This window comes from Phycodurus eques, unplaced genomic scaffold (assembly GCF_024500275.1).
Source record: "Phycodurus eques isolate BA_2022a unplaced genomic scaffold, UOR_Pequ_1.1 contig_131, whole genome shotgun sequence".
NCBI lineage: Eukaryota > Metazoa > Chordata > Actinopteri > Syngnathiformes > Syngnathidae > Phycodurus > Phycodurus eques.
Window position 1 is genome coordinate 78,258 of NW_026904128.1, and position 22,301 is coordinate 100,558.

Sequence of the window (22,301 nt, forward strand, 5' to 3'; positions counted from 1 at the left end):
TTTATATAAGTTTTTTGGTAAGACAGGTTTATTATTTTTTGTCATACATAGATGTCTTTTGTAATGTTTAAGAATTCTGCATGTGTAACCAATTTACCTGTTGATGATATCATTCCTCTATTTTTCCAATAGTGTGCAAAGGGGTGTACTGTGGCAAATGCATATTGACTATCTGTGTAAATAGTAACATCCTTTCTTCTCATTATTTTACACACTTCTGTTAACACTGCTAATTCTGCTACCTGATCTGAGTAATTAAATGGTAACCGTTCAGCTTTTATTAGTGTCTTTAGTCACTACTGCATAACCTGTTTGTGTTTTCCCGAGTTAATTTTTCTTAGATGAGCCATCTACAAATAGGACCTCTCCTTTTTCTTAGGGCTGATCTTTCAGGTCACTTCTGCTTTTGGCTGTTGTTTCTGCTAACTCTTGACAATCATGTTTTATTTTATTTATAGCTAAACTCAACCACGAATTCCCTAAATACACTGCTACACTACGCTAAAAAACACATACCGTGCAATACCTCGTGCCTCCCTGGGCTCGTCTGATCACTGCTTAATTCACTTAATACCGACGTACAGACAAGAACTTAAATGCGCGAAGCCTACAGTGAAAACAGTGAAAAAGTGGACCAATGAAGCAAAGATGGAACTTCAAAGCTGTTTAGACTGCACAGACTGGAGTGTCTTTGAAAATTCAGCTGGCAGCCTGGATGAATATACGGACACTGTCACATCCTATATCAGTTTCTGTGAAGAGGTTTGTGTACCAACAAAATCATTTCTCACATTCAACAACAACAAGCCGTGGTTCACTGCTAAACTGAAGCAGCTTCGCCAAGCTAAGGAGGACGCATATCAGAGCGGGGACAGGGCCCTGTATAATCGAGCTAGAAACCAGCTGACTAAAGAAATTAACATTGCATAGAGGATCTATGCAGCAAAGTTGGAAAATCAGTTCAGCGCGAACGACTCTAAATCAGTCTGGCATGCATTCCAATCGCTGACGAATTACAAGCGACGATCCCCCCAAGCTGAGAACAATAGCACACTAGCCAACGACTTGAATACCTTCTACTGCAGATTTGAAAAGGACAGTTTCACACCACACACCCACCCGGCCGCACCCGCGACCACAACCACACCTCTGACTTCTGCGTTAACCATCCATGAATAGGATGTGAGACGCATCTTCAAACAACAGAAGATTAACAAAGCGGTAGGCCCGGACCATGTGTCCCCATCCTGCCTCAAAGTCTGCGCGGACCAGCTCGCTCCAGTCTTCACTCAGATCTTCAATAGATCTCTGGAAATGTTCCATCCTATTTCAAACGCTCCACCATCATTCCAGTCCCCAAGAAACCTGCAATCTCGGGTCTGAATGACTACAGGCCTGTCGCTTTGACATCTGTGGTCATGAAGTTCCTTGAACGTCTCGTGCTGGACCACCTCAAGAGTGTCTCAGGTCCCCTGCTGGACCCCCTGCAGTTTGCCTACCAAGCGAAGAGGTCTGCGGATGATGCAGTCAACATGGGACTGCACTTCATCCTAGAACACCTCGACAGTGCAGGGACCTACGCGAGGATCCTGTTTGTGGACTTCAGCTCAGCGTTCAACACCTATCATCCCTGAACTCCTTTCATCCAAGATTCTCCAGGTCAGCGTCTCACCTGCCATCTGCCAGTGGATTTACAGCTTTCTGAAGGGCAGGACACAGCAGGTCAGGCTGGGGGAGGACACCTCATCCACACGCAGCATCAGCACTGGGGCGCCCCAAGGTTGTGTCCTCTCTCCGCTGCTCTTCTCTCTCTACACGAACGACTGCACCTCAGCAAACCCGACTGTCAAACTCCTGAAGTTTGCAGATGACACCACTGTCATCGGCCTCATCAAGGACGGTGACGAGTCTGCATATCGACAGGAAGCAGAGCGGCTGGAGCTGTGGTGCGGCCGACACAACCTGGAGCTGAACACGCTCAAGACTGTAGAGATGATCGTGGACTTCAGGAGGCATCCTTCGCCACAGCTGCCCCTCACGTTGTCCAGCTGCCTTGTGTCAACCGTCGAGACCTTCAAGTTCCTGGGAATTACAATCTCTCAGGACCTGAAGTGGGCGACCAACATCAACTCCGTCCTCAAAAAGGCCCAGCAGAGGATGTACTTCCTGCGGCTTTTGCGAAAGCACGGCCTGCCACCAGAGCTGCTGAGACAGTTCTACACAGCGGTCATCGAATCAGTCCTGTGTTCTTCCATCACAGTCTGGTTTGGTGCTGCAACAAAAAAGGACAAACTCCAAAAGTGACCCTTTCGAGACAAAATAACAACAATAAGACAAAAGTATTCTTTCCATCTAGCTAGCACACTGCTGGCACCTGTCAACATATTTCCATCTCTATCCTTAATCACCCTAACCTGTTGCACATCCTTCCCATCTACATACCTCTGTCTGGCCAGCCTGTATAGATCCTTTTCTCCTTCTTTAGTGTCAAACCTGCCATAAATGTCATCATATGCCTCTTGTTTGGCCTTTGCCACCTCTACCTTTGCCCTGTGTCGCATCTCAATGTATTCCTTTCACCTCTCCTCGGTCCTCTCAGTGTCCCACTTCTTCTTAGCTAACCTTTTTCCTTGTAGGATTTCCTGTACTGTGAGGTTCCACCACCAAGTCTCTTTCTCTCCTTTCCTCCCAGAAGATACACCAGGTACTCTCCTGACTGCCTCTTTGATCCCCTTGGCTGCAATGGTCCAGTCTTCTGGAAGTTCCTCCTGTCCACCGAGAGCCTGTCTCACCTCTTCCCGAAAAGCTACACAACACTTGTCCTGTCGCAGCTTCCACCACATGGTTCTCTGCTCTGCCTTTGTCTTCCTAATCTTCCTCCCCACCACCAGAGTCATCTTACACACCACCATCCTATGCTGTCTAGCCACACTCTCCCCTCCCACTACCTTACAGTTGGTAACCTCCTTCAGATTACATCGTTGCAAAGTCTACCACCATCTGTCCCTCCAAGTTCCTTTCCTGGATGCCGTACTTACCCATCACTTCTTCATCACCCCTATTTCCTTCACCAACATGTCCATTACAATTTGTACCAATTACGACTCTCTCTCTGTCTGGGACGCTCAGAACTACTTCCTCTAGCTCCTTCCAGAATTTCTCTTTCACCTCTAGGTCACATCCTACCTGTGGGGCATAGCCACGAATTACATTATAAATAACACCCTTAATTTCAAGTTTCAGCCTTATCACTCGATCTGATACTCTTTTCACCTCCAAGACATTCTGAGCCAACTCTTCTTTTAAAATAACCCCGACTCCATTTCTCTTCCCATCTACACCATGGTAAAATAATTTAAACCCTGCCCCTAAACTTCTAGCCTGACTGCCTTTCCACCTGGTCTCCTGGACACACAATATATCAACCTTTCTCCTCATCATCATGTCAACCAACTCCCGAGATTTTCCTGTCATAGTCCCAACATTCAAAGTCCCCACATTCAGTTCTTGGCTCTGTGCTTTCCTCTTCTCTTTCTGCCGAAGAACCCGCTTTCCACCTCTTCTTCTTCGACTGCTACAGTATATACAAAGTAAATACAATGATAAATGATTAAAGAAGATAAAAGTGAATTAAAAAAATAATAAAACCCACATAAAAGGGCATTCCTCTGTGTTATGCAAAGATTACGCCATCACATTGAAAACGAAATAACATGAGAAAAAACATACTACAATGAACAGGAAAAAAGAACATTACGGCCACAAAGGATTTACAGGATTACGCACATCCTTTTATACAGCATTACAAACACTGACACACAATATTTTACAATATGTACACACACACAAAAAAAAATCATTAACGACTGTCCATCCATCACTGCTGGCCGGCTCCATCTTCACCGCCGGAACGCTGGTCGTCCGGCTGCCCTCGGTCAGAGTGCCACGAGAGCTGCTCGTCAAGCAGGCGACATCCCAGCCACGGCCCCAGATCCTGCGGCTCTGTCTTCATCCACTTCTCCTGGGGTTGAGAGCAGGTCCGTCTCGGTGTCATGGTCAGGTGCAGGTAGAGGAACAGGGTTGAAGATCTTGTCTGAGGAGATGGAAGAGGGAAAAAAAGGAGTGTGAATTTGCTCGAGGAGACTGGTAGCATAGTTGTGAACGACTGCAAGAGAAAAGGAAGGGGCGCTTGCCGATCTAGACTGATGGGCCAACTAGCAAAGCATTCCGGGATTTATAATATTAGTGGCGCATGTGCTATATACTGGCGGGCCAGCTCTAATACACATTTAATATGGTCTTGCGGGCCAAATATAATTACATCGTGGCCTGAGTTTGACATTTGGTCGACATCCTCTTTGTCGTGATTCCACTTCACTGGCAGCACTATTCATGGTGTCCGCGCAGGAGCTCAAGGTTCAAGGTTTTTGTTTTTCATGGCAGATGAATTAAAATAATAATGATAAAAAAAAACAGGTCTTGTTCAGACTATGTTTTGAAGCAAGTACCTTTCACATGTGAGGTGCACATGATCACCAATAAACAATGGTAACTTCCACTCCACTTGAGATTTAAGTGACCAGCAAACCACGTACATCAGCTCCCTGACAAGTAGGAAAGTACAACAAAGAATGTGTTTCCACCCGGTCTCAAACTGGGGACTTTTCACATGTGAGGCACACGTGATAACCACTACACTATGGAAACTGTGGTGGCTGTGATACGCAAAAGCGGACATGGAGTTATTTATTGACCAGCCCACCAACAAGCAGAATAGAATATTTACAAATGATAAGTCATAATGTAGTATATTTAAGCATTGAAGTCAGAATTCTTTTGAGAGGACCAAGTGTTTTGAGCAGTTATCAAGCCAACCATCTTTTCTTTTTATTTCTACAACAAAGGTATTCCTATGGTCATTTGTGTGTTTATTCGGGCCACCCTTGTCTTTTCGGACAATAACCTGTTTTTGTTTTACAACAGGGGTTTGGGTCTTCAAAGTATATAAATATTTACACATAAGTATACAAAACCTAAATGTTGTCTGTCTCAAGCTGTTGGCTGCTGCTGGCAGCAAGGCTGAAATACGAAAACCTGCAGGATGCTGAGCCAGCACGACAGTGAAACTGTGAAAGGTTTGATAGGCATTAAACTGTCGATCAAGTGAATCATAACATTTTACTGTAACTCATAAAAATATGAATCAACATTTAATATACTATTTCAACTGCTTTTAAGATCAACGTGCGGTGATGAAATGCGACACGTAAGTCACTGTCATATTTTTTTACTTTATAAAATAAATATTGAAGCCATCATTGATTTACAATTAGACAGAATAGAGTAATGATTATGTTTTGAAATTTAACATTATGCAGAATCATTTTCATCCCACTAGATCATACAGGTAGACTGCAACAACTGTCCCTTCTAATGTTCTTGACACAATTTTAAAAATATAGAAATTCAAACAAAATTGGACAAATTGTTCTGGAAGTTAATTTTTATAAATTGCCATCTTCCAAAACCTGAAGTAATCCTGCTCATTTGTTCACATATCAAAGAATATGTAATCCCTTAATTGCTTAAAGTCCAAATCACAAAGTCAGGTCACAGAGACAAGTCAAAGATGCTTGCAATACACAAGGACTAAAGTATTTTTCAATTTTGTATACGTAATGATTTGCATAACAAATGCATAGTCTGCTCTGTGTAAAATTTCTCACTGTGCCCACCTGGAGTTAGGAGTTTTCTGGATTTGCAATCGTTGGTCCCTGGTGGTCTAGTGGTTAGGATTCAGCGCTCTCACCGCTGTGGCCCGGGTCCGATTCCCGGTCAGGGAACATTAATTCTTAAGCCAATTTGGTCAAGTGTTGTTTGACATTGACTATGATTTGGGTTGACCTGGGTTTGATCCTCTCTTCATGCACCCCTATGGGTGGCACAACCCTATGCAAACTGGAGGCCGGTCCCAAACCTGGATAAATGCAGAGGGATTCGTCAGGAAGGGCATCTGGCTTATAACTATGCTCGACAAATATGAGCGTTCATCCAAAGAATCCCATACCGGATCGGTCATGTCCAGGGTTGACAACATCCGGCACCATTGACCTGCAGGGCGCCGGTGGAAATTCAGCTACTATGGGTCGAAGACGGGTTTAAATGATTTTACCATGGTGTAGATGGGAAGAGAAATTTAGTAGGGGTTATTTTAAATGAAAAGTTAGCTGAGAATGTCTTGGAGGTGAAAAGAGTATCAGATCGAGTGATGAGGCTGAAACTTGAAATTGTGGGTGTTATGTATCATGTGATTAATGGCTATGCCCCCCAGGTAGGATGTGACCAAGAGGTCAAAGAGAAACTCGGGATGGAACTCGACGAATTAGTTCTGAGCATCCCACACAGAGAGAGTCGTGATTGGTGCAGATTGTAATGGACATGTTGGTGAGGGAAACAGGGGTGATGAAGAAATAAGGGGTAAGTACGGCATCCGGGAAAGGAACTTGGAGGGACAGATGGCGGTAGACTTTGCAAAAAGGATGGAAATGGCTGGAGTGAACACTTTTTTCCAGAAGAGGCAGGAACATAGGGTGACCGACAAGAGCGGATGGAGAATCACGCAGGTGGATTACATCTTGTGCAGACAATGTAATCTGAAGGAAGTTACCGACTGTAAGGTAGTGGTAGGGAAGAGTGGGGCTAGACTGCATAGGATGGTGGTGTGTAAGATGACTCTGGTGGTGGGGAGGAAGATTAGGAAGACAAAGGCAGAGCAGAGAACCATTTGGTGGAAGCTGAGACAGGAAGCGTGTCGTGCGCCTTTTTGGGAAGATGTGAGACGGGCTCTCTGTGGACAGGAGGAGCTTTCAGAAGACTGGACCACTACAGCCAAAGTGATGAGAGAGACAGGCAGGAGAGTCCTTGGTGTACCTTCTGAGAGGAGACTTGGTGGCGGAACCTCACAGTACAGGAAATCATAGAAGGAAAGAGGTTAGCTAAGAAGAAATATGTGGGACACTGAGAGGACCGAGGAGAGGCGAAATGAATACATTGAGATGCAACGTACAACAAAGTTAGAGGTGGCAAAGGCCAAATAAGAGGCATATGATGACGTATGCCAGGTTGGACACTGAAGAAAGAGAAAAGGATCTCTTCAGGTTGGCCAGACAGAGGGACAGAGATGGGAAGGATGTGCAGCAGGTTAGGGTGATTAAGGATAGAGCTGGAAATGTGTTGACAGGCCCACTCCCTTTAAAGAGGATGCGGAAGAGCACCCCCACATCAAACATCAAGTGGAGGAGGACATCACCAAATTTCCATCTCCTGGTGTCCCTTTGAAGATTGAAGATGAAAGTCAAAGTTAGGAGAGCAGAGGGGCGAAGCCTCCAAGCAGAAGCTCAAGTCAACACATGACAGCAGAAGGTGATGGAGACCACTGTGGAGGATCACAAGTAGACGGCCTCTTAGCTCCACTGTCAGATCGTGATGACACGACGTCACACCCTCCTCACACTGATGATGATGATGGACAGTGCGAAGGTGATATGACATGTCACACCGAAAACAAACGATGGAAATGTTCTCTGTGAGAAAATATTTGCTTTTCAGAGTAATTTGAAACAACACATGAAAATACACACAGAAGGGAAAGATTTTGCCTCCTCAGTTTGTGGTCAAAGATTCTCTTGGAAGTTGAAACTTAGAAATACACACAAGAACCTACACTATTGAGAAACCTTTTTCCTGCTCAGTGTGTGGTAAAAGATTCACTCAGTGGGGAAATTTAAAAAGACACAAGAACCCACACTGGTGAGAAACCTTTTGCATGCTCAGTTTGTGGCCAAAGATTCTCTTATAAGTATCAGGCGAAGATATAGAAGTGTGCTGGTGATACCAACAGTGATGAAGAAGCTTGAAATGAAAAAGTAAATGTTTAATATTAAAGGAAATTTCTATCATACTGATTGACAAAAATCTGCATTCTTGTATTCTGTCTGCCATCTTTTATTTTATCAATCTTTTTGTTTTCTTTGTATCTGCTAAAAGCCTGCTGTGGACAAATGCTGAGAATTATCACTCGCGTCAAAATACCTTTGCCCAATGTTTTAAAATGAGCAAATTATTGATCGAACTAGGTTGTGACAAGACTTTTGACTTTTGGTGAAAAGGTTGAAAAGTGTAAATGGGATCCTGAATAAAATACAATTCTTCAAACAGTGAGAGTCACTCAATTGTCTTGTAAGTCAAATTCAATTTCCCCTTTGAAAAGAATTACATGCTTTTAATCCATTCAAAACAAATGCTGGCAACACAAAGCAAAAAAATGGCACAAGCGACAAGGCCGCAGTGGAAATACCGGTAAACTGGGGCACTGGTAGTCAAGGTAGTGTTGTACTTGGCAGACTTTGACCACAATGAAAAAAAATCTGCATATCAAACAATGGATTGAGACTTTGGAACAGATTGAGTGTGGAACTGAAACAATGTCCAAGCATGAACCAAATGAAAAACAAATACAAACAAATGACCTTTACAAAATACGAGGAGGAAATGTAATTTCAATATAAATATAGATCAAAACAAATTTAAAAACAGACGATTAAAATACCCAAAAATATACAAGAACCCATCCCCACATAAATAAACACAAAATCACCCACACATGGTAAATGGACTTCACATATACAGTAGTTCATCTACACTATCACATGCCCAAAGTCCGGCCCGTGTTCATATTTCCACTGGCCCGAAGCCTCTGTCATAAAACCAACAATATGTGGCCCGGCAGTACAAAATACACGTGCAATTTTATATTTCACCACAGGATGGCAGTAAACTTGTGGCTGAACTCTCGCAGGGCCGTTTTGCGCATGATCTGTTTTTTGCCCATTTCTGAAATGGCAACGAGAAGTAAGAAAAGGAAAGTTGATAGCGAGGGCTGACGTTTCCAGGACAAATAAGTCTGAATATTTTTTCACTGAGTTTAGAAACAACTGCGTCTGCCTAATTTGCCAAGAGACTGTGGCTGTGTTCAAGGAGTTCAATATAAAGAGGCACTACCAGACGGAACATGCTAATTACGACAAGCTAACTGGGAACGAACGCAGTGAAAAATTGAAGCAACTGGAAGCTGGTTTAGCGGCACAGCAACACTTTTTCACAAGAGCCAGTGAGTCGAATGAAAATGCAACAAAGGCAAGCTATGAGGTGGCAACGCTGATTGCCAAGCACTGAAAACCTTTTACTGAGGGTGAATTTATTAAAGACTGTGTGATGAAAATGGTGGAGAACATTTGTCCTGAGAAAAAGCAACAGTTCGTCAATGTTTTCCTGGCTCGTAGCACTGTGTCACGAAGGATCGAAGAATTTTCTTCTGATATTAAGAGACAGTTGGACACAAAAGGAGTGGAGTTTGAATTTTTTTCGTTAGCCTGTGACGAAAGCACGGATGCATCCGACAGCGCTCAGTTACTGATTTTTTTTAGAGTGGACAGTGAAATGAACGTGTGTGAAGAGCTACTTGACCTCCAGAGCCTTAAGGACCAAACGAGGGAAAGATTTATTTGTTTCTGTTTGTTCCGCCGTAGATGACATAAAATTACCGTGGAATAAAATCACGGGGATTATTACGGATGGCGCACCTGCCATGGTTGGCGAGCACACGAGCCTTCAGGAGCAAAATGCATTGATAAGCCAACTGTATTCACATATTAAAGCCTTTCGGACCAAGCTGCTACTTTTCATAACCCACCTGTCACAAACGCAGCCCAATACCACACATTTCCAATCTCTGCAAGAAATAATGACCTGTTTTCCAGCGCACAATATCAGTGCGCAAATGAGGAGGTATGCCGCAAACATCTCATCTCAGACTGAGGAGTTTCAACAGTGTTTCAGGGATTTTGCAACTATTGAAAAGGAGATCACGCTTTTTTCTTCTCCCGTTTCCGTGGATCTCAGTGACGTTCCAGCCCACCTGCAGTTGGAGCTCATTGAGCTGCAGTGTGACACGGAGTGTCGCAGCCGGTACCAACAACTCCCTTTTGTCAACTTTTACCAGCAGCTGGATAAAGACAGGTTCCAAGAGATTCGTACATTTGCCAAGAAAATGTTGAGCTTGTTTGGCTCGACATACTTGTGTGAGAAGACATTCTTAGTCATGAACATGAATAAGAACCGCATGAGGACAAGACTAAGTGACTCCCACCTGCGTGACAACTTGCGCATTAAAACCACCGCTTTTGAGCCAGACCTGCCCCATTTACTGCAGTCGAGATCTCAGTATCACCCTTCACATTAATGCAAACATGTTGTTTGTTGATTCTGATGAATAAAGTTTGAGTCAAATTTCATAAAAATACTTTATTTTGCATTTCATTAATTTTTATTTTAACCTTCATTTATCCAGGTCAGGCAGTTATAAGATCTACCTAGCAGCAGACAGCAGAGTAAAACAAAGTAAAATCCATCCATCCATCCATTTTCTACCGCTTATCCGGGTCGGGTCGCGGGGGCAGTAGCTTTAGCAGGGACGCCCAGACTTCCCTCTCCCCAGCCACTTCATCCAGCTCTTCCGGAGGGATCCCGAGGCGTTCCCAGGCCAGCCGAAGGACGTAGTCCCTCCAGCGTGTCCTGGGTCGTCCCCGGAGTCTCCTCCCGGTGGGACGTGCCCAGAACACTTCACCAGGGAGGCGTCCGGGAGGCATCCGAATCAGATGCCCCAGCCACCTCATCTGGCTCCTCTCAATGCGGAGGAGCAGCGGCTCTACTCTGAGATCCTCCCGGATGACCGAGCTTCTCACCCTATCTCTAAGGGAGAGCCCGGACACCCTGCGGAGGAAACTCATTTCGGCCGCTTGTATCCGGGATCTCGTTCTTTCGGTCACGACCCACAGCTCATGACCATAGGTGAGGGTAGGAACGAAGATCGACCGGTAAATCGAGAGCTTCGCTTTTCGGCTTCGCTCCTTCTTTACCACAACGGACCGATACAAAGTCCGCATCACTGCAGACGCTGCACCGATCCGTCTGTCGATCTCCCGTTCCATTCTTCCCTCACTCGTGAACAAGACCCCAAGATACTTGAACTCCTCCACTTGGGGTAGGATCTCATCCCCGACCCGGAGAGGGCATGCCACCAAAGTAAAATAAAAATACAAAAAAGCATTCCCCTCGTCGGTAGCATGTAAAATTAATGCTGGCCCGCATGACAATTTTTTTACGTCAATGTGGCCCCTGAGCCAAAAAAGCTTGGGCACTCCTGATCTACACTATCACAGTGCCCAAAGCGCTTTACAAAATTCAAACATTCACACACCAATGGGTGGCTGCGGCCACGCAAGGTGCTGCCAGGCCAACTGGGAGCAAATTAGGGCTCAGTGTCTTGCCCAAGGACACTTATATTTTTGGCCTTTTTAAAAGCCTTTTCTGCCAGTGAATGAATTTGCTTCTGAAATGGAGCTGCTGAATATTTGAAGCTGAAATGTTTGGATTTAATATTTTGATGTCAAAATAAAATCAGCGTGAATAAAATCATCTGAATATGTTGAGTTTTGAAGGTGAAAATGGTACATTGAGTTTCGATTGTAAAAAAAATACAAAAATTGTCATTCAAATTGAGAATTCCAACACGCACCTTGAGCGACAATTCTTCTTACTAAGGCCCGGAAGACACTTGGATTTTTCCAATCTTAAGTTTTCATCTGCTGCAGACCCCCCCCCCCCCATGAAGAAAAAAAATTGTGGCATTTAACAGATTCAGTCGTGTTGTGTGTAATGTGCTCTGATAAGCTCAACGCACCACACCACACACATAAAGATTCTCTTCCGGGTCTGGAAACAATTCTGGAGAACGGCGATGTCCACAACAGACTTGCTTTGGAAAATACTTTTTGCCGTCTAGGCAACCCACCTTTGTACAAAAACAAACCATGACATCGGGGAAGATGCATTTACGGTTGTTCCTGAGTCAGGGCGCTTCTTGATTGGCTCCATTCTGTTTCACGTCACAATTCACGACGTCATGACTCGGGGAGATGGCTTTCCCCACACGCAGAGATTTCGTCAGAGTCGTAAATATGTTTCGGCCCCGACCCATTTTGGTTGATATTCTGGACAAATCCACTCTTAGCACATCTCAGATTTCAAGATAATATCACAGTATAAATTTAAGACATAATACAGTCTAGCATTTGAGGTCCTTGGTGGGGACAGGGCAAAATTGGGACAAAAACAACCCGATTGTCTTTGTGTGTACGAGGCCGAACAGGATCTTTTCTTCACCTCAAGTCTTTCTTTATTGAAACGATCTTGTCCTGCAGTCCTTTTGTTGGAGCCTGGGTGGTGCTTTGCTCTTCTCTCCTTCTCTCGCTCTCTCGCTCTCTCTCTCGCTCTCTCGCTCTCTTCCCTCTCTCTCTTCACAGTAATCAGCACACCTTGGCCGCACACCTATCTTCAATCAGTCCTCATCATCACCTGCATAAAAGCCTGCCAGATTCGGCAAACTCTCGCCAGAGTATTGAAGTGTCTCCTGCGGTACAACGGCTCCCCAGTTACCAAGTAAGCTATGTAATTCATCATCATCATCATCATCATCATCATCATCATCATCATCATCACCTTCATCTTCATCTTCTTCTTTCTGGCCTCTGTGTTTCTCCTTGTCCTCCGCGTTCCCTCCGTGTGACTCGCCAAGTAGATTTCTGCCGCCAAGCCAGCCGCCTGTCCTCGTCACCGCCTGTCACACGTTCTCTGCCTGAACAACCTGCCAACACATCTCAAGGACCATCTCCATTCCCCTTTTCCATGAACTTTTCATCACAACCTCTCAGCCTCTGTCTGCTCTTGGGTCCATTCTAAATCCACTCGTGACAGATCTTCTCTTTTGCTTAATGGAGGACACCTGTAGCTCACCTTGTGTTTATTTACAACTTAAGAAAAACTCAATATAGATGGTGCTGCCCCACCATCACAAACGTCAGCCTGTTCTGCCCACACAGTTCATTGGAACTGCCCCGTTATTACCCACAGCCCCCCGACAGGCCTGTCGGACTTTCAATTGTGAAGGGCGATTTTGAAAAAGACTCCACTGATAGAAGCTCGATGAACAAAGACAACTTGATTGGCCAACAAGCAATATACAGTGTCCGGCAACAACTGCAGCAGGTGGGAGAGTCCCATTCAATATTGGGGGCACCGAAATCTGGAGGGACACCATGCCGTCTTCTGACGCCGTCATGCGGTCAGCTCCTTCCTGACTCCTAATATGGCTGACTGATTTGTCATAATCTTTGAAGCTCCTGAGGTTACTATCAGTGTTTGAAAGGTATCCAGCATTTAATTTAAAAAAAAAAATAATTAATTTAATCTTTATTTGTCCAGGCAAGATAATTGAGAACAGATTCTCTTTTGCAAGGCTGACCTGGGAGCAGACAGTATAGTAAAACAAAGCAAAATAAAAGCAAATACAAAAAAATAGAAGAGAAACTGTACAGTGTGCTATAGTTACATAACATAATATTACATTACAAAATGTATGTCCATTTTATTCAGGATCACATGCAGTTTTCCATCTTACCCAAAGAGTTAAAAGTTTCCTCACAGTCTATTTCAATGAATCATTTGCTTGTTTAAAATAAACATCACAAAAAGATTGGACAAAGCAGTGTTTTAGCACAAGTGCTAATTCTAAACCCTTGTTAACAGGAAGGAAGGAAACAAGCAAGGAGAATGTATCCAATACAGCATTCTGAATTGGGTTTAACAACATACGCAAGGGTGTACACGAGCAAGCCAGGAATTGAACCTAGAATCTTCTGATCTGTAGTCAGATGCGTTAACCATTACGCCACTAGCCACACAAAGGTTTGGGGTCTCTGCAAGTCCCTGTGGAGTATTTTCACTGTCCCAGCAGCACCTGCAGCAAAAAGTAACTGCAGGAGTTTGTATGTTGAGGAACATTGTCCTTAAACTGTTCGACTATTTTCTCACGCACTTGTTCACAAAGAGGTGAACCTCGCCCCATCATTGCTTGCGAATGACTGAGCAATTCAGGGAAGCTCCTTTTATACCCAATCACGGCACCCACCTGTTCCCAATGAGCCTGTTCACCTGTGGGATTTTCCAAACTGGTGTTTGATGAGCATTCCTCAACTTTCGCAGTCTTTTTTGCCACCTGTCCCAGCTTTTTGGAACGTGTTGCAGCCATAAATTTCTAAGTTAATGACTATTTGCTAAAAACAATAAAAATTATCAGTTTGAACATGAAATATCTTTGTCTTTGTAGTGTATTCAATTAAATATAGGTCGAACATGATTTGCAAATCAGGTGTGGTGTATACTTATTGCCCCCCGGCTTGGCGCCTGTACGTTGGGGTTCACCCCAGTGGACGAGAGGGTAGCCTCCCTCCGCCTCCGGGTGGGGGGACGGGTCCTGACTGTTGTTTGTGCCGATGCACCAAACAGCAGTTCAGAGTACCCACCCTTTTTGGAGTCCTTGGAGGGCGTGTTGGAGAGCGCTCCCGCTGGGGACTCCATCGTCCTGCTGGGGGACTTCAATGCTCACGTGGCCAATGACAGTGAGACCTGGAAGGGCGTGATTGGAAGGGACGGCCCCCCCGATCAGAACCCGAGCGGTGTTCTGTTATTGGACTTCTGTGCTCGTCACGGACTGTCCATAACGAACACCATGTTCAAGCACAAGGGTGTCCACACGTGCACTTGGCACTAGGACACCCTAGGTCGCAGTTCGATGATCGACTTTGTGGTCGTGTCATCGGAGTTGCGGCCGCATGTCTTGGACACTCGGGTGAAGAGAGGGGCAGAGCTGTCAACTGATCACCACCTGGTGGTGAGTTGGCTCCGATGGTATAGCAAGATGCCGGTCCGACGTGGCAGGCCAAACGTATTATGAGGGTCTGCTGGGAATGTCTGGCAGCCATAAAATTCTAAGTTAATGATTATTTGCGAAAAACAATAGTTTATCAGTTTGAACATTAAATATCTTGTCTTTGTAGTGTATCCATCCATCCATTTTCGACCGCTTATACGAGGTCGGGTCGCGGGGGCAGTAGATCCCGAGGTGTTCCCAGGCCAGCCGAAAGACGTAGTCTCTCCAGCGTGTCCTTGGTCGTCCCCGGGGTCTCCTCCCGGTGGGACGTGCCCGGAACACCTTAGGAGGAAACATCCTAAACATATGCCCAAGCCACCTCATCTGGCTCCTCTCGATGTGGAGGAGCAGCGACTCTACTCTGAGATCTTCCCGGATCACCGAGCTTCTCACCCTATCTCGAAGGGAGAGCCCGGACACCCAACGGAGGAAACTCATTTCGGCCGCTTGTATTCGGGATCTTGTTCTTTCGGTCACGACCCACAGCTCGTGACCATAGGTGAGGGTAGGAACGTAGATCGGCTGGTAAATTGAGAGCTTCGCCTTTCGGCTTAGCTCCTTCTTTACCACAACGGACCGATCCAAAGTCTGCATCACTGCAGACGCTGCACCGATCCGCCTGTCGATCTCCCGTTCCATTCTTCCCTCACTTGTAAACAAGACCCCAAGATATTTGAACTCCTCCACTTGGGGAAGGATCTCATCCCCGACCTGGAGAGGGCACGCCACCCTTTTCTGACTGAGGACCATGGTCTCAGATTTGGAGGTGTTGATTCTCATCCCAGCCGCTTCTGCAAACTGCTCCAGTGAGAGTTGGAGATCCCGGCTTGATGAAGCCAACAGAACCACATAATCTGCAAAAAGCAGAGAAGCAATACTGAGGCCACCAAACCAGACCGCCTCTACGTCTCGGCTGCGCCTAGAAATTCTGTCCATAAAATTTATGGACGGAATCGGTGACAAAGGGCAGCCTTGGCGGAGTCCAACCCTCACCGGGAACGAGTCCAACTTACTGCCAGCAATGCGTACCAAACTCTGACACCGGTCGTACTGGTGTTCGGTACCCCATAGTCCCGAAGCACCCTCCACAGAACTCCACGTCCATGTCCACAAAACACATGTAGACTGGTTGGGCAAACTCCCATGCACCCTCGAGGACCCTGCCGAGGCTGAAGAGCTGGTCCACTGCCCCACAGCCAGGACGAGCCACATTGTTCCTCGGGAATCTGAGATTCAGCTTCCCGATGGAGCCTCCTCTCCAGCACCGCTGAATAGACCTTACCACGGAGGCTGAGGAGTGTGATCCCCCTGTAGTTGGAACACATCCTCCGGTCCCCCTTCTTAAAAAGGGGGACCACCACCCCAGTCTGCCAATCCAGAGCCACTGTCCCTGATGTCCACGCGATGCTGCAGAGGCGTGTCAACCAGGACAGCCCTACAACATCCAGAGCCTTGAGGAACTCCGGGCGAATCTCATCCACCCCCGGGGCCTTGCCACTGAGGAGCTTTTTAACCGCCTCGGTGATCTCAACCCCAGAGATAGGAGAGCCCGCCTCAGATACCCCAGACTCTGCTTCCTCATGGGAAGGCGTGTCGGTGGAATTGAGGAGATCTTCGAAGTGTTCTCCCCACCGACTCACAACGTCCCGATTCGAGGTCAGCAGCCCCCCATCCCCACTTTACACAGTGTAGATGGTGCACTGCTTCCCCCTCCTGAGACGCCGGATGGCAGAACATCCGGAAGTCGTTCTCCATGGGCTCACCGAACTCCTCCCACGCCTGAGTTTTTGCCTCAGCAACCACCAAAGCTGCATTCCGCTTGGCCAGCCGGTACTCATCTGCTGCCTCAGGTGTCCCTCAGGCCAAAAAAGGGATTGCCACCACGACTACCATACGGCCACAGCTCCGGCAATAGAGGCGTGGAACATGGTCCACTTGGACTCAATGTTCCTTAACTTCCCTGAGACGTGGCTGAAGGTCTGCCGGAGGTGGGAGTTGAAACACCGTTTGCAACTCCAGAGTGGAAGAGAGTCCAACCCCTCTCGAGATGACTGGTACCAGACCCCAAGCTGTGTGTGGAGGCGAGCCTGGCTATATCTGGTCGGAACTTCTCGACCTCGCACACCAGCTCGAGCTCCTACCCTGCCAGAGAGTTCAACGTCCCTAGAGTTCAATGTCCCAAGAGCCAGCTTCTGTAGCCGGGGTTCGGATCGCCAAGGTCCCTGCCTCGACATGCCGTTCGCTACTTTTATTTATCCATTCCTGGGTGTGCGTGTCTATTTTAAGACTCCATCTTCAACTTCCTTATAGGGCGCATTTGCGCCTATCCAACGTGATCACTAGAGTCATTTGACTCCAATTCACCAATCAGATGACTCGAGGCAGTAGCCTTCGCGATCCAATCAAAATGACAATTTTTTTTTTGGGGGGGGGGGGGGGGGGCAAACAGCTGCGCAAGTGTGTTTACTTTCCAGACTCCAAAAAAAAACAACAGCTTTGTCATGCAACTCATAAATTGTGACTGCCAAAACTTGGAAATTTCAGCCCATTTCTAATTTGAGAAAACAACTTGCTGTAAGTTGCAGATGTTTCTATTGTTGTTTTGGTCATGGATATGGCAAAATTAGCCCTAGCCCTATGGTGTCGCACACACACACACAATAAATAAGTCTGGTCCGCAAACAGCTTCTTCATGAAGTCATTTAGGTGAATAAAGCAAATATTGTTTCTGTAGGGCCCAATGCATATGTTGTTGCTTTTTTGGGCAGTTAAAAATTGAAATGGTGTGTGTCAACTCCCATATATTATTATTATTTTTTTGAATTTTATGTTCATGCTCTTGATTTGTAATTTTTTTTTTCTGAAAGTTACTTGAGTCATTGGTTTCATTGAGTACTTTCAAAGGAACTGCAGGCCTCCCTTGCCTCAGTTAAGTTTATGAATGGCTTAAAACTACAAAATGAAGGTTTTTGAGTGGCCTCATCAAAATCCAGATTTGAATCAGATTGAAATGCAGTGGCATGACCTTAGAAAAGGACGTTCATGGTTGAAAAGCCTCCATTTTAACTTTTATATCCAAGATGGCGCCTACCTGTGTGGTCGCCTCTCTAGTATTGTCTTTGTTTTTGTGTTTTTCGTCCGTCTTTGGAGATCTTACACGACTCACTTACACAAGGGGAGACCTGCTAACCATCAAGGAGGCTACTCCGGACTTTCTGTCACCAACTTTCGAAAATCCGCTCAGTTTTTTCCCCGAGTTACTCACCGGAGCGGCGTCTGCGGTTTTCGGCGCATGGAGACGGAAGCGGCGCCACAGAGGGAAACAAGCCGGCATTCAGTTGAAACTCCGCAAAAGAGGACATAGATTGGCGTTCCCGTCGATCCACCTTGCGAATGTACGCTCCCTACCCAACAAAATGGACAAGCTTCATCTTCTGCTAAAGACCAGTAAAGACTTCGGACGTTCCGCGGCCATGTGCTTCACGGAGACCTGGCTTTGCGACGCTGGACCCGATGGCGCCGTCATGCTTCCCGGCTTCAACATTCATCGAGCGGACCGCGACATGGAATCATCGGGGAGAACAAAGGGCAGCGGGATATGCCTCCATATCAACGGAAAATGGTGTACGGACGTCACGGTGCTCAGCACACACTGCAGCCCGCATTTGGAGTCGCTCTTTTTGAACTGTAAACCATTCTACTCGCCACATGAGTTTGCATCGTTCATACTGGCTGGAGTCTATATTACGCCTCAAGCTAACACGAACGCCGCATTGCTAACGCTCGCCGAACAAGTCAACGAAATAGAAAAAAACACCCGGAGTCACCCCTCATTATTCTCGGGGACTTTAACAAAGCTAAACTCAACCACGAACTCCCTAAATACAAGCAGCACATTGACTGTCCTACCAGGGAAAATAATACTTGAGACCACTGCTACACTACGGTAAAAAACGCATACCGTGCTACACCTCGTGCAGCCCTGGGCTCGTCTGATCACTGCTTAATTCACTTAATACCGACGTACAGGCAAGAACTTAAATGTGCGAAGCCTACAATGAAAACAGTCAAAAGGTGGACCAATGAAGCCTAGATGGAACTTCAAAGCTGTTTAGACTGCACAGACTGGAGTGTCTTTGAAAATTCAGCTGGCAGCCTGGATGAATATACGGACACTGTCACATCCTATATCAGTTTCTGTGAAGAGGTTTGTGTACCAACAAAATCATTTCGGACATTCAACAACAACAAGCCGTGGTTCACTGCTAAACTTAAGCAGCTTCGCCAAGCTAAGGAAGATGCATATCAGAGCGGGGACAGGGCCCTGTATAATCGAGCTAGAAACCAGCTTACTAAAGAAATTAACATTGCAAAGAGGATCGATGCAGCAAAGTTGGAAAAACAGTTTAGCGCGAACGACTCTAAATCAGTCTGGCATGCATTCCAATCGCTGACTAATTACAAGCGACGATCCCCCCAAGCTGAGAACAATAGCACACTAGCCAACGACTTGAATACCTTCTACTGCAGATTTGAAAAGGACAGTTTCACACCACACACCCACCCGGCCGCACCCGCGACCACAACCACACCTCTGACTTCTGCGTTAACCATCCATGAATAGGATGTGTTGGATTTATCTCACCAAACATTATAATGAATAAACACAAAAGGAATGAAGACGTTGGTCATTTTACTCATGAGGAGGGCGCATGGGAGATTGTTCAGGTTACAGCCTCTCAACACGCTCTAAACAATCTCTCCCGTCGCTCCTGCATTTATTTGAAAATAGGGAGGTTTCTAAGTTTACAAGACATAACGTACTAAGCTACAAGACACAACACACTAAGGGTAGGGTTTCAAGGTGAAAACATGGCACCTGCCACGTCCCGGCCACGTCCTTCTCTCAGATGATTCCTGCTGAGTCATCTTCTTGAAGGCGAGACATCTTTCTTTCTAAACATTGTCCATAATACTAATGCAAGCTAAGCAAATAAATGATAACTTCAACAATATATCTAACAGGATGTGAGACGCATCTTCAAACAACAGAAGATGAACAAAGCGGCAGGCCCGGACCATGTGTCCCCATCCTGCCTCAAAGTCTGTGCGGACCAGCTCGCTCCAGTCTTCACTCAGATCTTCAACAGATCTTTGGAAATGTGCGAAGTTCCATCCTGTTTCAAACGCTCCACCATCATTCCAGTCCCCAAGAAACCTGCAATCTCTGGTCTGAATGACTACAGGCCTGTCGCTTTGACATCTGTGGTCATGAAGTCCTTTGAACGTCTCATGCTGGACCACCTCTAGAGTGTCACAGGTCCCCTGCTGGACCCCCTGCAGTTTGCCTACCAAGCAAACAGGTCTGCGGATGATGCAGTCAACATGGGCCTGCACTTCATCCTAGAAAACCTCGACAGTGCAGGGACCTACGCGAGGATCCTGTTCGTGGACTTCAGCTCAGCGTTCAACACCATCATCCCTGAACTCCTTTCAACCAAGCTTCTCCAGCTCAGCGTCTCACCTGCCATCTGCCAGTGGATTTACAGCTTTCTGACAGGCAGGACACAGCAGGTCAGGCTGGGGGAGGCCACCTCATCCACACGCAGCATCAGCACTGGGGCGCCCCAAGGTTGTGTCCTCTCTCCATCACAGTCTGGTTTGGTGCTGCTACAAAAAAGGACATACAAAACATACAAACTCCGACTGCAACGGACAATCAAAACTGCTGAAAGGATTGTCGGTACCCCCCTACCCACCATTGAGGACTTGCACGCTGCCAGAACTAAGACAAGGGCGTGCAAAATCCTCTCGGACCGTCTGCACCCCGGTCACCAGCTCTTCCAGCTCCTTCCCTCAGGTAGGCGCTACCGATCAACGCAAACTAGAACTAGTAGACATTCCAACAGCTTCTTCCCTCTTGCGATCAACTTCTTTAACACCTAACCTATAATTCCATTACAACAAGCTGGAAATTTTTTGACTTGAGTTCGTTGTCACATTTCTGTGGGGCCAATTATGTATTACTCGTGCACTCACTGTAGTTGTCTCGCCATGCTGCACTATTTGCATATACTGGCCACTCATGCCAGAGTAGCATCTGCTCCATTTGCACACTGATTGAGGAGTATCTGTAACATTTGCACAACCAACATTGTCCCAGATGATCGCACTACTCATCACTTCAAACCGCATACACTCCTTGTAGTCTCAGCGCCCTTTGCACAATGGTCATTGCACCGGACTATTGCAATATTAGTCATTCGAACTGCTCTAAGTGCTAGAGGACTCTGCATCTTTTTGCACAATTGTCAAAAAAAAAATCAATAAAATAAAATAAAAATGTACCGGCATTACCAGATAACTAGCAACCCTTTACTGCTCAGTGACTGTTTTTTTTTTTTTTTGTCAATGTCTTTCTGTCTCCAAAGTGTTCTGTAAATTGACTGTTGTCGTACAAGAGCGGCTCCAACTACCTGAGACAAATTCCTTGTGTCATGGGTGTGTGTTCCGGGTTTTGTCTTCCCCCCCTGTTTCACACACCTGCTCCTGTGAGCATCTTCACCACCTGTGCCTCGTTCACCCTAATTACCCCTTGTATTTAACCTCGTGTCACATTTCCTCTCGTCGCCAGTTTGTTGTACCTTGTCGTCGCGTTCCAGGATTCCTTGTTCCCATGTCACAGACTCACAGTCTCACAGTAAGACTTGACCCTGTTCCGATTATCGACCTCGCCTCGTTGCCTCATGTTTTGGGATACTGTTGCCTTTCTTGGATTGCCTGCCTGTGTACCGACCTATGCCTGAATATTAAACCTCTATTTTTCGAAACTGTCCTTTTGTTTTGGAGTCGTGCATTTTTGGGTCCTATCCTCTGTTCCGTTCATAACACTTCCTCTTTAATGTGAGGGGGCTCTGGCTCCTGCTGCTCAGTGCGAAGATCTTTAGTGATATCTGCAAGACACAAGAAGACAAACACACGTGGTTTGGTAAATATTTTCTGATGTTATTTCCTTTAATGTTGTTTATTATGGTTTAGATTTCTATTTCAGGCTAATGTGAAAGCCAGATGAGTTTGATATACAGGAAATGAGAAAATTGGCCAGGTCAACAACAACAATAAAATGTGAGAGTGTAAAATAATAAAGTTCATTTAAACAAGTTTCAATAAAAGGTAATGCAGCGGACACCTGCATACTCATGGTTTGGCCTTTGCAATTTTTTTTAATGGAACAGTGGCCTCTTTTAATATAACATTTCAGCAGCGGTGAAAAACATGCGGTTCAAAATAATTAATAACATACGTAACATGAATAATATCGCCGTTTACAAAGTTTGTGAGGGATACTGTCCATGATTGTTGCACCTGTTTTTAGCTAATGAGCTCTTTATTCAACGTGCTTTTATGGAATGTC

At 45.8% G+C, this 22,301-nt stretch overlaps 1 non-coding gene across 1 annotated transcript; it reads left to right on the forward strand.

Moving 5' to 3' along the window:
- Positions 1–5,771: 5,771 nt before the first annotated feature.
- trnae-cuc (transfer RNA glutamic acid (anticodon CUC)) lies at positions 5,772–5,843 on the forward strand. Its single transcript has one exon. It is a non-coding gene; the product is annotated as a tRNA-Glu (tRNA).
- Positions 5,844–22,301: the final 16,458 nt, after the last annotated feature.